Source organism: Meriones unguiculatus, chromosome 12 (genome assembly GCF_030254825.1).
Source record: "Meriones unguiculatus strain TT.TT164.6M chromosome 12, Bangor_MerUng_6.1, whole genome shotgun sequence".
In the NCBI taxonomy this organism is placed as follows: domain Eukaryota; kingdom Metazoa; phylum Chordata; class Mammalia; order Rodentia; family Muridae; genus Meriones; species Meriones unguiculatus.
In genome coordinates, this window is record NC_083360.1 from 26,447,651 (window position 1) to 26,457,414 (window position 9,764).

A 9,764-nucleotide genomic window follows, 5' to 3' on the forward strand; every position below is an offset into this window, starting at 1 on the left:
CTCCAGCTGTCCTATCTCCCACCAGATGGGAAAACACCCCAGCATCAGTGTGTTCAGTGTGCTTTGTAAACAGCTTGGTTGACAGAGAGGTTCAACTCTGCCTCCAAATGTATGAACTCTGGGATGTGGCTTGCTCACCGATAGGGTGGCCAGCACTGGCTTTGGGGAAAATTGTCCTGGGTCCAGCTCTGGGGTGAGGGCTCTTCATGCCTTATTATTCTGCTTGGGTGAAAACCAGCTTCTGTGTCAGTGAAACGGGGCAATAACCCCAGTGTTATAGCGTGTTGTGGGAATTCACAAAGCACTCCCAGTGCAGTCCGGGGATTGTGAAACACCAGGCGAATGCTGGTTCTCCCCCTGCTGACACTAGGGATAGCAGAGCGCTCACCACCTCACCCCGAGCAGGGAGGTGCTGCCTGGCTTCTTCAGGGCTGCTGCAGCTGGAAGCTTCTGGCCTGAGGCAAGCAGAGTGCCTGGGTAAAAGGTGACCTAATTATTAACGAGCACTGCAGAGATGAAAGCCAAGGCACAATCCACCCCTGAGTGGACTCTGAAGGAGCAGATACTGAAGCAGTAAAATTAATCTCCTAGAAAAACACAATTAGCAGTATCATTTCTACATCTCATCTCCTTCCACATGGGCTGAAGCAGGGAACGCAGCGAGCTCTCAGTCTCTGCTACTGCCTCCGGGTTTCAGGGGAGTGGATGAGTCTTTTGCTGGGGAAACATTTTCCATTCACATTCAAGGCTCGTTGTTGGAGGTTTAAAAATCTATCTTTGGAAGCCAGAGGATACATGAAACAAAGCAAACAGCACCGTTCCATCCCCTTATCTCCTGTATATCACAATTTGCTTCAATCTCCTGGATGCAGGTGTGTGGAGAAACCCCCAAACACAGGCACACACAGGAGACCCCAGAGTGTGCAGTGAACAAGTCCCCGGTCCACCCTCCCAGAGCTCTCAGAGAGACTGGGTGTGGAAGACTAGGGGCAGACAGACCCTTGCAGAGGCATTCATTACCTCCTGAGCTGGTTTCCAGCAGACAGGAATGGGGTTTCCTTACCTCCCAAGATCAGTTAAGGCAGGGAGAGCTGGCCATGCAGGCCCAGTGGCCAGGAGTTCAACCCTCTTCATGTTTCCCTTGACAACCAGAGCTCCGCTCACCCTCCCCTTAGCCGCTTTGTCTGACAAGGAGCAATGTAAGGGTCTGACGAGACAGCCCAACCAGTAAGATGCTTGCCACCAAGCCTGAGGACCTCAGTTCAGCCCCTGAGACTTGCAAGGTAGAAGGAGAGAACTGTCTCCCTCTGATCTCCACATGCCCTTGAATAGGCAAATAATAAAAAATTAAAATACAATGTAAAAACATCAAAGACTGACAGCTCCTTAGACTATGAGTACCTCTGGGTTAGTTGCTTCAGAATGTCCCACGTGTCAACATGAGCCATGGCACAGAACCTTAGAGCTACAGTGTCAGTCAAGCTGTCTACAGGACCACACTCCCTCCAAGGCTCTGGGCGGGACCGGCTGTCACCTTTGCTGGCAACCCTCAGCACACCTTGGCTAGTTGCCGTGTCACTCCATCATGGCCTCATTTTATGCCTCATATGCTGTATTTCTCCTTCCCACAAGAACCCCTAAACCAAAGGTGACCTCATCTTTAGAGTCTTACCATTTTCTACCTGCTAAGAACCTAACTGAAAAGGCAGTCATATTTCTAGGGTTGCAGGCAACGTTAAGTTTGGGAAGACAGTATCCGACCCACTGCAGCTCCTTAGCTCCAAGTAAATGCCAGTTTAAGTGTGGGGTTTGTAAAAGCAGCACGCTGGCAAAGGGCAGTGATGTGTGTGGTGAAGGGTCCTGCTGGCTCCTGTCACAGGTGACAACACAAGCCAACTCAGAGACTTCGAAGACAACACAGCCCAGGGACATTGAATGCTGCGTGTGGAGCTCAGTGCTTTGCGACTGACACAGCTCCAGCATCATCACTGCACGCTCACAAAGCTGACTTCATCCTTCTAGAAACATTACTTTCTTTTCAAGGCCATGTTTCAGAACTGGATGACGTGTCTTGCATGTCAGAAGGGCTCCAGTCCAGAAGGAAGCAGGCTGGCTTAAATGGATCAAAATTCAATTGCCAGGGAATCTGCACACAAAGATTTCCACCCGACCTCTGCAGTGGGTCAGAGAAGCAAGGGTAAACCACAAGGCAGAGAGGGCTTTGTAAGTTGTGGCTGATAAAGAGGAAAAAAGAAGGCAAGCAATGGTCAGATGTTCAAGGGTGACTCAGGGCTTGCAGGCAAGGGCTGGCCAGGGGACACGTGTTTAATTTCCCTGCAGAGGCTGAGCGGAGAGGCCCAGTGGGCCCAAGAAGGCTGACTGCAGTGCAGCCCAGCTCTTGGCTACCATCTCCTGCACACTTTGCTCCGCACCAGGGAGCTTGTGTACTTTGTGAAACCTCCCAGGGACACTGGCTCCCCAGAACAAGCAATGAATTGTGTTTACCCGTTCGTGGCCCCTTAAAAAATTCAATAATTAATTGAAGCAGACAGTGCTCTTGTTATTCGAATATGGCCTTTCTGTGGCTTTGACTCTGGCACGGTGCTTTTATAGTCATTTGCTGGCTAAATAATTTAATACGAGCTGTTTCTATGAGCTAGAAGCCTCGCTGTGCTGGCTGATCCTGGAATGCTGTGAAAAAAAAAGCAGTAAAGAGCCAAATGAGATTATATGACCTGGTAATTTATCTCTGGGTTCACTCACTGGCCTGTATGACCTCAGCTGCCCTCAGATTGGTTCTGATGTATGCCTCCCCATTCTCAACCTGGTGACGGCAAGCAACGTGGGAGCAGGTTAAGCTGGAAGGAGTGAATCCCATTCTTGTCCCACCTCCTAACTTTATGGAAGGGGAACCTGAGGTCTGGGAGACCATACTCTGCCTGGGTCCTCGTGGTTCAGGTCTCTCCTACCCCAGTGGGAGGAGGGGAAAGGATTGACTGACACAGTTGAAGTAGGGGTGGTATTAGGCAGAGGGACTGGCCCTCTCCTTGGAGCCCAAAGGAAACTGGGAGTCTAGAGCTGAGGTGCTCAGCCTGAGTGGAAGGATGGGAAGAGGCTGGGGGCGGGAAAGGGCTGTGGCTCAGGCAGGCAGACAGTTCTTCAGATGTCTGCCTTGTCCCCCTCTTCGGCCAAAGCCTTCCCCAGCATCTTAGTTATTTCTCTTTCAGCTGTAAAACACCACCTGACAATGGCAGTAAGGGAACGTCATCTCAGCTCACGGTCTGAGGCTCAGAAGTCATGCTGACAGGAATTTGAGGCAGCTGGTTGCATTACATCCACAGCCAGAAGGCTGAGATGAAAGATTCTAACAAGCTCTGTCTCTCTTTGCTGTTCAGTCCAGGACCCCAGCCCATGGAATGGTGCCGTTCACATTCAGCTTGGGCCATCCCACCTCAATGGACCCACTCCAGAAACTCCCTCACAGGCAGGCCCACGGGTGTGTCTCCCAAGCGAGTCTGGAGTCCTGTCAAGTTGCAGTCATCACCCGGGGTATCACCTGCCTTGGTGTGCAGCTGGAAGAACACCTGCAGAGCACATTGGTGGCTTTGGTGCTCACTGCAGTGTGGCAGTTATCAGCACAGTCATTCCAATCAATTGTTGCCTCTCCTTCATCTGCAAAATGGGTACAAGCTTGTCTGTCCCCTTCACCTCTCAACTTTTGTGAAGCTGAAAATATAAAAGAAAGAAAGGAAAGTTTGGAAGAGAAAGGATTTCTTCCCACCTTTGGTGTTGTCATCATCCTTGCCATTGAGTTCTTGTCTTGGAGTACACAATAGGGTCTCTCTCTTGGGGCTCTACGACAGTGGCTCTCAACCTTTCTAAAGCTGACCCCAACCATAAAATTATTTTCATTGCTTACTTCATAACCGTAATGTTTGTTACTGTTATGAATCGTAAAGTAAATGTCTTTGTTTTCTGATGGTCTTAGGCGACCCTGTGGCCTCCAGAGATTGGTGCACAGGTTGCAAATTGCTACTCCAGGAAGTTTCCAGATGGGGTTGGCATGTGTACCAGCCAGGATTCCAAGAGGGGGTTATATTCTAACTGGAGCTCAGAAGTTGAAAAGACCTAGCTGCTTTACAGGGTGGTGTGCAAAGTTGTATCAGGGTGTGGGGCTCAGAGTGGCCTCTGGAGGGACCTCAGCTGAGGCACAAGGGTGTGGACCGTTTTCATCCTTGAGCCAGCAGGAGAGGCAAGGGTGGGGTGCGTACCTGAAAGAATGAGGACCATTTGGAGGAGTGAGGCCAGTCTCAGGTCCGTTGAGGAAGGCTACGGACCTACCAGGGAGCTCCTGTTTCTGAGAGAGAGTCTGGGGACCTGTTGTCTTCATAGCACTGCCAGGCCAACCACAACTTGGTGCCTGAAGTTTGTTTGTGTGTGACAGGTGACTCTAGGGTCAGCCTGGTGATTACGCAGCACACACAGCCTGGTGAAGCCCTGTTTCTGGGTGTTCTGCGGAGGCTGGCATGTGGATTGGTAAACTGTGTGGGTAGGGTCTGTCCTTCGTCTGGGGGGCACCATCAGCCATTTCTGTCAGATCAATCTAAATATGACAAACAGCTTTCTCTGTGCTGGAGCTCAGGGCTGCCTGGCTGTGGGCCCTGGACTCAAACTGGTGCCCTCTGCAGGTTCTTAGGCCCTTGACCTCTGACTAAGAGTCATACTATCTGCTTCCTGGGTTTGGGGCCTATGGGCTTAGCCTGAGCTATGCCCCCAACATCCTGCAGCTGGAACTGCTCTGCTTCCATAGACACCCAGTCAATCCCTATAAGAAACCCTCCTGCATCTCTATTTCAACTCTGCTACCTCTGTCTCTCCTGCTCACTCAAGTCAGAGCTGGTACAAACTGAAGCGCTTGGAGCTAAAATCCCAAACTGGGCACCAGGTGGGGAGCCCTTGACGAGTCTTCTCATATTGTGCATCAGATATTGAAATTGAAAAGGAGAACACATTTGGGACAACTCCCACCCATTCTTAGAAGAGGAAGATGAGGTCCAGAGAGGACCCCCCCACACACAGCCTTTCCCAGAAGGTCAAGGGCCTCACAGCCCAGAGTGAAATGGATCTTAAAACTAATTTGGTAAAATTAGCAATTTCTGAGATGTCAACTTAGTCTTTAAAACAATCTCCCCCAAACCCAACCAAAACCACAAGTGTATTGCCTCGTCTGTATGCCTCTGGACCTCATAACAATACTTGCTCAATTCCTGTGACCATAAACTCAGAACCAAAACAACCTTTTCTTGTTTTGTTTTCTGACCATTTTGGGCTGCTTCATGTGGCTAAGTGCTGGGAAGTATGGAAGCAAATAAAATGCTAGGGACCACTGTATATTATGTTCAAATTGTTGTGTATGTTATGTGCTATGGTATTGTTTGGAATTTTCCATGAATGAGTGTTTTTGTAGTAAGGATAAACCTAGGAGACGGAATGTCACAATGGTGTCGTGGGCAACCCTGCCTCCAGCATGAACTGGGCTTGAATTTCCTTGCTGGGCCTTGGAAAGTGGCATTCATACTTTCTGAGTGCATAGCGACTGAGCGTACGGTAAGTGGATGGCCCTCGAATGGTCCACTCAGAGCATATTTCAGGTGCTGAGACACTGGGACCTTTAAGAGGTGGAGCCTTCTGGGGTGGGGGTCACTGGGCCACAATATCTTCACTCTAGGCACAGAGGGCATTGAAAGGAATGAAGCCATTCTGCCTGGATTTATTTGTGCTCTAGAATGACATGAAAACAAACAGCACTGCATAGAGGAGTGTACAGCGAGGCGAGTTACAAAGAGGGGGATAAGGGCTTTGAAGGGTAAGGCCTAACCATTTAGACAAGGAAGGGGGTGAGGGGAAACTCTGGGTGGAGGAGGAAGCATCTGGGAAAGTGGTGTGGAGCTGGTGTGCAGCTGAAACACACCTGATTCCTCACACTTGCCAAGATCCGTCTCCCTAACCCGAATCTGTGCTGACTGACAGTTGACAGGTGGGCTGGAACACATGAGTGAGGGTGGCCTGCAGAGCCCCACCAGCAGTGAGGGTGTGTACCGAGCAGGGAAGCCACACCAAGTAGAGTAGGATGTGGGAGCAGCTGAGAGAGGAGAGCAGCAGGTAACTGTTAATATTATGCTAAAAAAAAAAGATGAAGGATCTCCAGTTTGCTGTGGCCACATGGTGGAAGGCAGAGGGCAGGGCTTTCCTAGCCACTAAAGCTGCCATGAACCTCCTAGAAGGAGGCTCCTGTCCTGGAATCAGGCAAGTGGGCACAGACTTCTGGATCCCAGTCTTGTGAGGTGAAGTGCAGCCAGGAACTAGGCTTCTTAGAGCTGCAGATGTACACCAAATGCCAAGGGATGAGTTCCCTTAGCTGGCCTGAGGGCTAACAATACAACCATAAAAAGCACTCCTCCATATATCCAAAAGATGCTCAAGTACACAACAAAGACATTTGCTCAACCATGTTTGCAATAGCTTTATTTGTAATAGCCAAAACCTGGAAACAACCCAGATGTCCATCAACTGAGGAATGAATACAGAAATTGTGGTACCTTTACACAATGGAATACTACTCAGCAATTAAAAACAAGGAAATCATGAATTTTGCAGGCAAACAGTGGGACCTAGAAAAGATCATCTTGAGTGACGTATCCCAGGAGCAGAAAGACACACACAGTATATACTCACTTATAAGTGGGTACTAAACCTATAATATAGGATAGACATACTAAAATCTGTACACCTAAAGAAGATAAACAAGAAAGAGGACCAGGGGTGGCATGATCACCTAGAAAGATAAAGGGGATGGACATTGGAAGTAAGAGAAAACAAGTAACAGGACAGGAGCCTACCACAGAGGGCATCTGAAAGACTCTACCTAGCAGTGTATCAAAGCAGATGCTGAGACTCATAACCAAACCTTCGTCAGAGTGTAGGGAAAATCATATGAAAAAAGGGGGAGTTAGTATGACCTAGAGGGGACAGGAGCCCTACAAGGACCAAATATATCAGGGCACAGGGGTCTGTTTCTCTAACCAAGGACCATGCATGGATATAACCTAAAACCCCTGCTCGGATGTAGCCCATGGTAGCTCAGTACCCAAGTGGGTTCCCTAGTAAGGGGGACAAGGATTATTTCTGACATGAACTCAGTGAATGGCTCATTGAGCTTCATCCTCACCCCCCTCCCGAGGGAGGAGCAGTCTTGCTAGGCCACAGATAAGGACATTGCAGCCAGTCCTGAAAATACCTGATAAGCTAAGGTTAGATGGAAGGGGAGGAGGACCTCCCCATCAGTGGACTTGGAAGGGGGCAGGGAGGAGATGAGGGAGGGAGGGTGAGATTGGGAGGGAAAGAGGAAAGCTGGGATACAAGTGAATGACCTGTGATTAAGATAATAAAAATTATTAATAATAAAAGAAAAAAAAAGCACTCCTCACCTCGTTTGGCAGGAACAAGTGAAACTAGTAATCCCAAGGATGGAGGAGTAGAAGCCAAAGCACTAAAAACAGCCACAGCAGGAACTATATAGCAATGGCACATCTGAGTCTCATAATACCACTGCAGAGGTTTTACCACACCTTCTATCTTATAGGTGGGGAAACTGAGGTGCAGAGAGGTTAGCCTACTTGCCCAACATCCTAAAAGAGAGGCATGATTCAAAGCAGGCCAAGGGTCTAGGGCTTAGGTGTGGTTTTTCCCGAAAGGTCATACCTTGACTATGTAAGCGCCATCCCGTGGCTGGGGTCCCAGACTGAGCAGAGAGGAGAAGGGAGCCCAGCAGCAGCACACAGCTCTGCTTTCTGACTGCAGATGTGATGTGCCTAGTTGCACCAAAGTCGGACTGCCACACCTTCCCTTCCCTACTGAGCCAAGATAAACCCTTCCTCCTTAAATTGCTTTTGCTAGGTGCAGCTGGTCACATGCTCAAACATTGGGGGGGGGCAGTTTCTTTCCACCTCAATGAACACAGTCTAGAAAATCCCTCAACGGCATGCCCAGAGGTGTGTCTTCTAAGTGATTCTAGATCCTGTCAGGTGGACAATCAGTGTTAGCCATCACATTGCCAGTTCGCCTGGACCCCTTCACCAGGGCCAAGTCGATGTTGACTTATGTCATATGCCTTTGAACTTCAGAACTGTGAGCTAAATGAACTTTCTTTATAAGGTACTGCTCATCCTCTGGGGTTTCACTATGGTAACAGAAAACCAACTCATACACAGGCATGGCGGTGACAGTCTGGACTTTAACCAGTAAAGTAGGGGAAGTCACCGAAAACCTTGGGCTTAGAAATGGCAGGTTGAATCCAGGTACAGAGGAACAGCATCTGGCTGCTAGGGGTAAAGGCGGTCTTATCTCAGTAGCGACAGGTGGGGTCAGGGATGCCGAGCTATACATCCAGGTCTCATCTGGATAAATCACACATTCTGCCAACAATCCTTTGTGGCCCTGGGAATTAGATGGTGGGTGCTAGAATGGAGCTGAGGCTACTTAAGTTGGCTGGTCCCATATGTGGCATTTCTGACCCTGGCTTCTTCAATATAAGACTTCACTGAGCCCCTGACTTCCTCAGAGCCATTTTCATCTCCTCTGGAAATTACTTGAGCCCCCAAATCACTGCTTCCTTGACATTTGTTGTGAGTTGAATGATGACTCCCTAAAGATCTGCCCTTGTCCTGATCCTGGGGATCTACGAGCCTGACTTTATACAGCTCAGTTGCTACTTATAGCAATGGATATGATTCACTTAAGACAGCTGAGTGAGCAGTCCCCAACTCAATGATGAGTAGATACTCAAAGAGGGCTATGTTGAGGGTAATGTGGAGACAGGTTGGAGTGATGTAGTCACAAGCCAAGAACTGCCTGTGTCACCAAGGCCAGAAGAGGAAGAAATTCTCCGCTGGAGCCTCCAGAGGGAATGGGGCCCTGCCCTCACCTTGACTGTGGACTTCTGGCCCCCAGAGCTGTGAATGCAATTCTGCTCTTTTAGAGTTTGTGTTCCAGGAGCCACAGGAAGTGATATGCTCCCTCTGCATTCTGTCCTACCTGGACATGCTTCCTCCTTTGAGCATGGCCCCTATTTTGACCCTCTGTCACATCTCTTGGTGGTTGCTGATGCTTTGTCCTTGGAGGGTGGCAGTGTGTCTTCTGCACTTTGCATCTGGTGCCCTTCATGGGGCCTAGATATAAGCAAAGAAAACCACACAGAACGAAAGAGCAATGTCCAGATTGGCGAGCCACAACATAACTCTAGCTGTCTCTGGGGTGGCCTGATCCTTGGCAGTTTTGGAGGAAGAGGGCGTGGCCAATCTTATTGCTCCTCTTACGGATTTTGACTCCAGAGCAGGCTAGTGCTGTGAACTGAATACTGCTTGAGTCTGAGACAGAGATGAAGCCATTCTCTTGCACAAACTAGGCAGCCTGACTGCAGAACCTCTGATGCATGCAGGCTGGTGCCTGGGAGGTTTCTAACTCCTTTCTCAGCTGCCAAGAGGGCAACCTGATGTCAGACAGATTGCCTTCAAGCCCCTTCCCTCCGCCTGGAGAGGCCTGGAAAAGCATCCTAGAGGAGACTCTGGTCCAGGGCCAAGCTGACCTAACTTGACTCAGAGGCCTGGACCCTGCCAGAAGCCTGGGCAGGGAAGGCCTGGCAGTACCCACCCACCCCCTCTTTAAAGAATCGGCCTCCTGGAGAGTTTGGAATCTGGGCCTTTAGA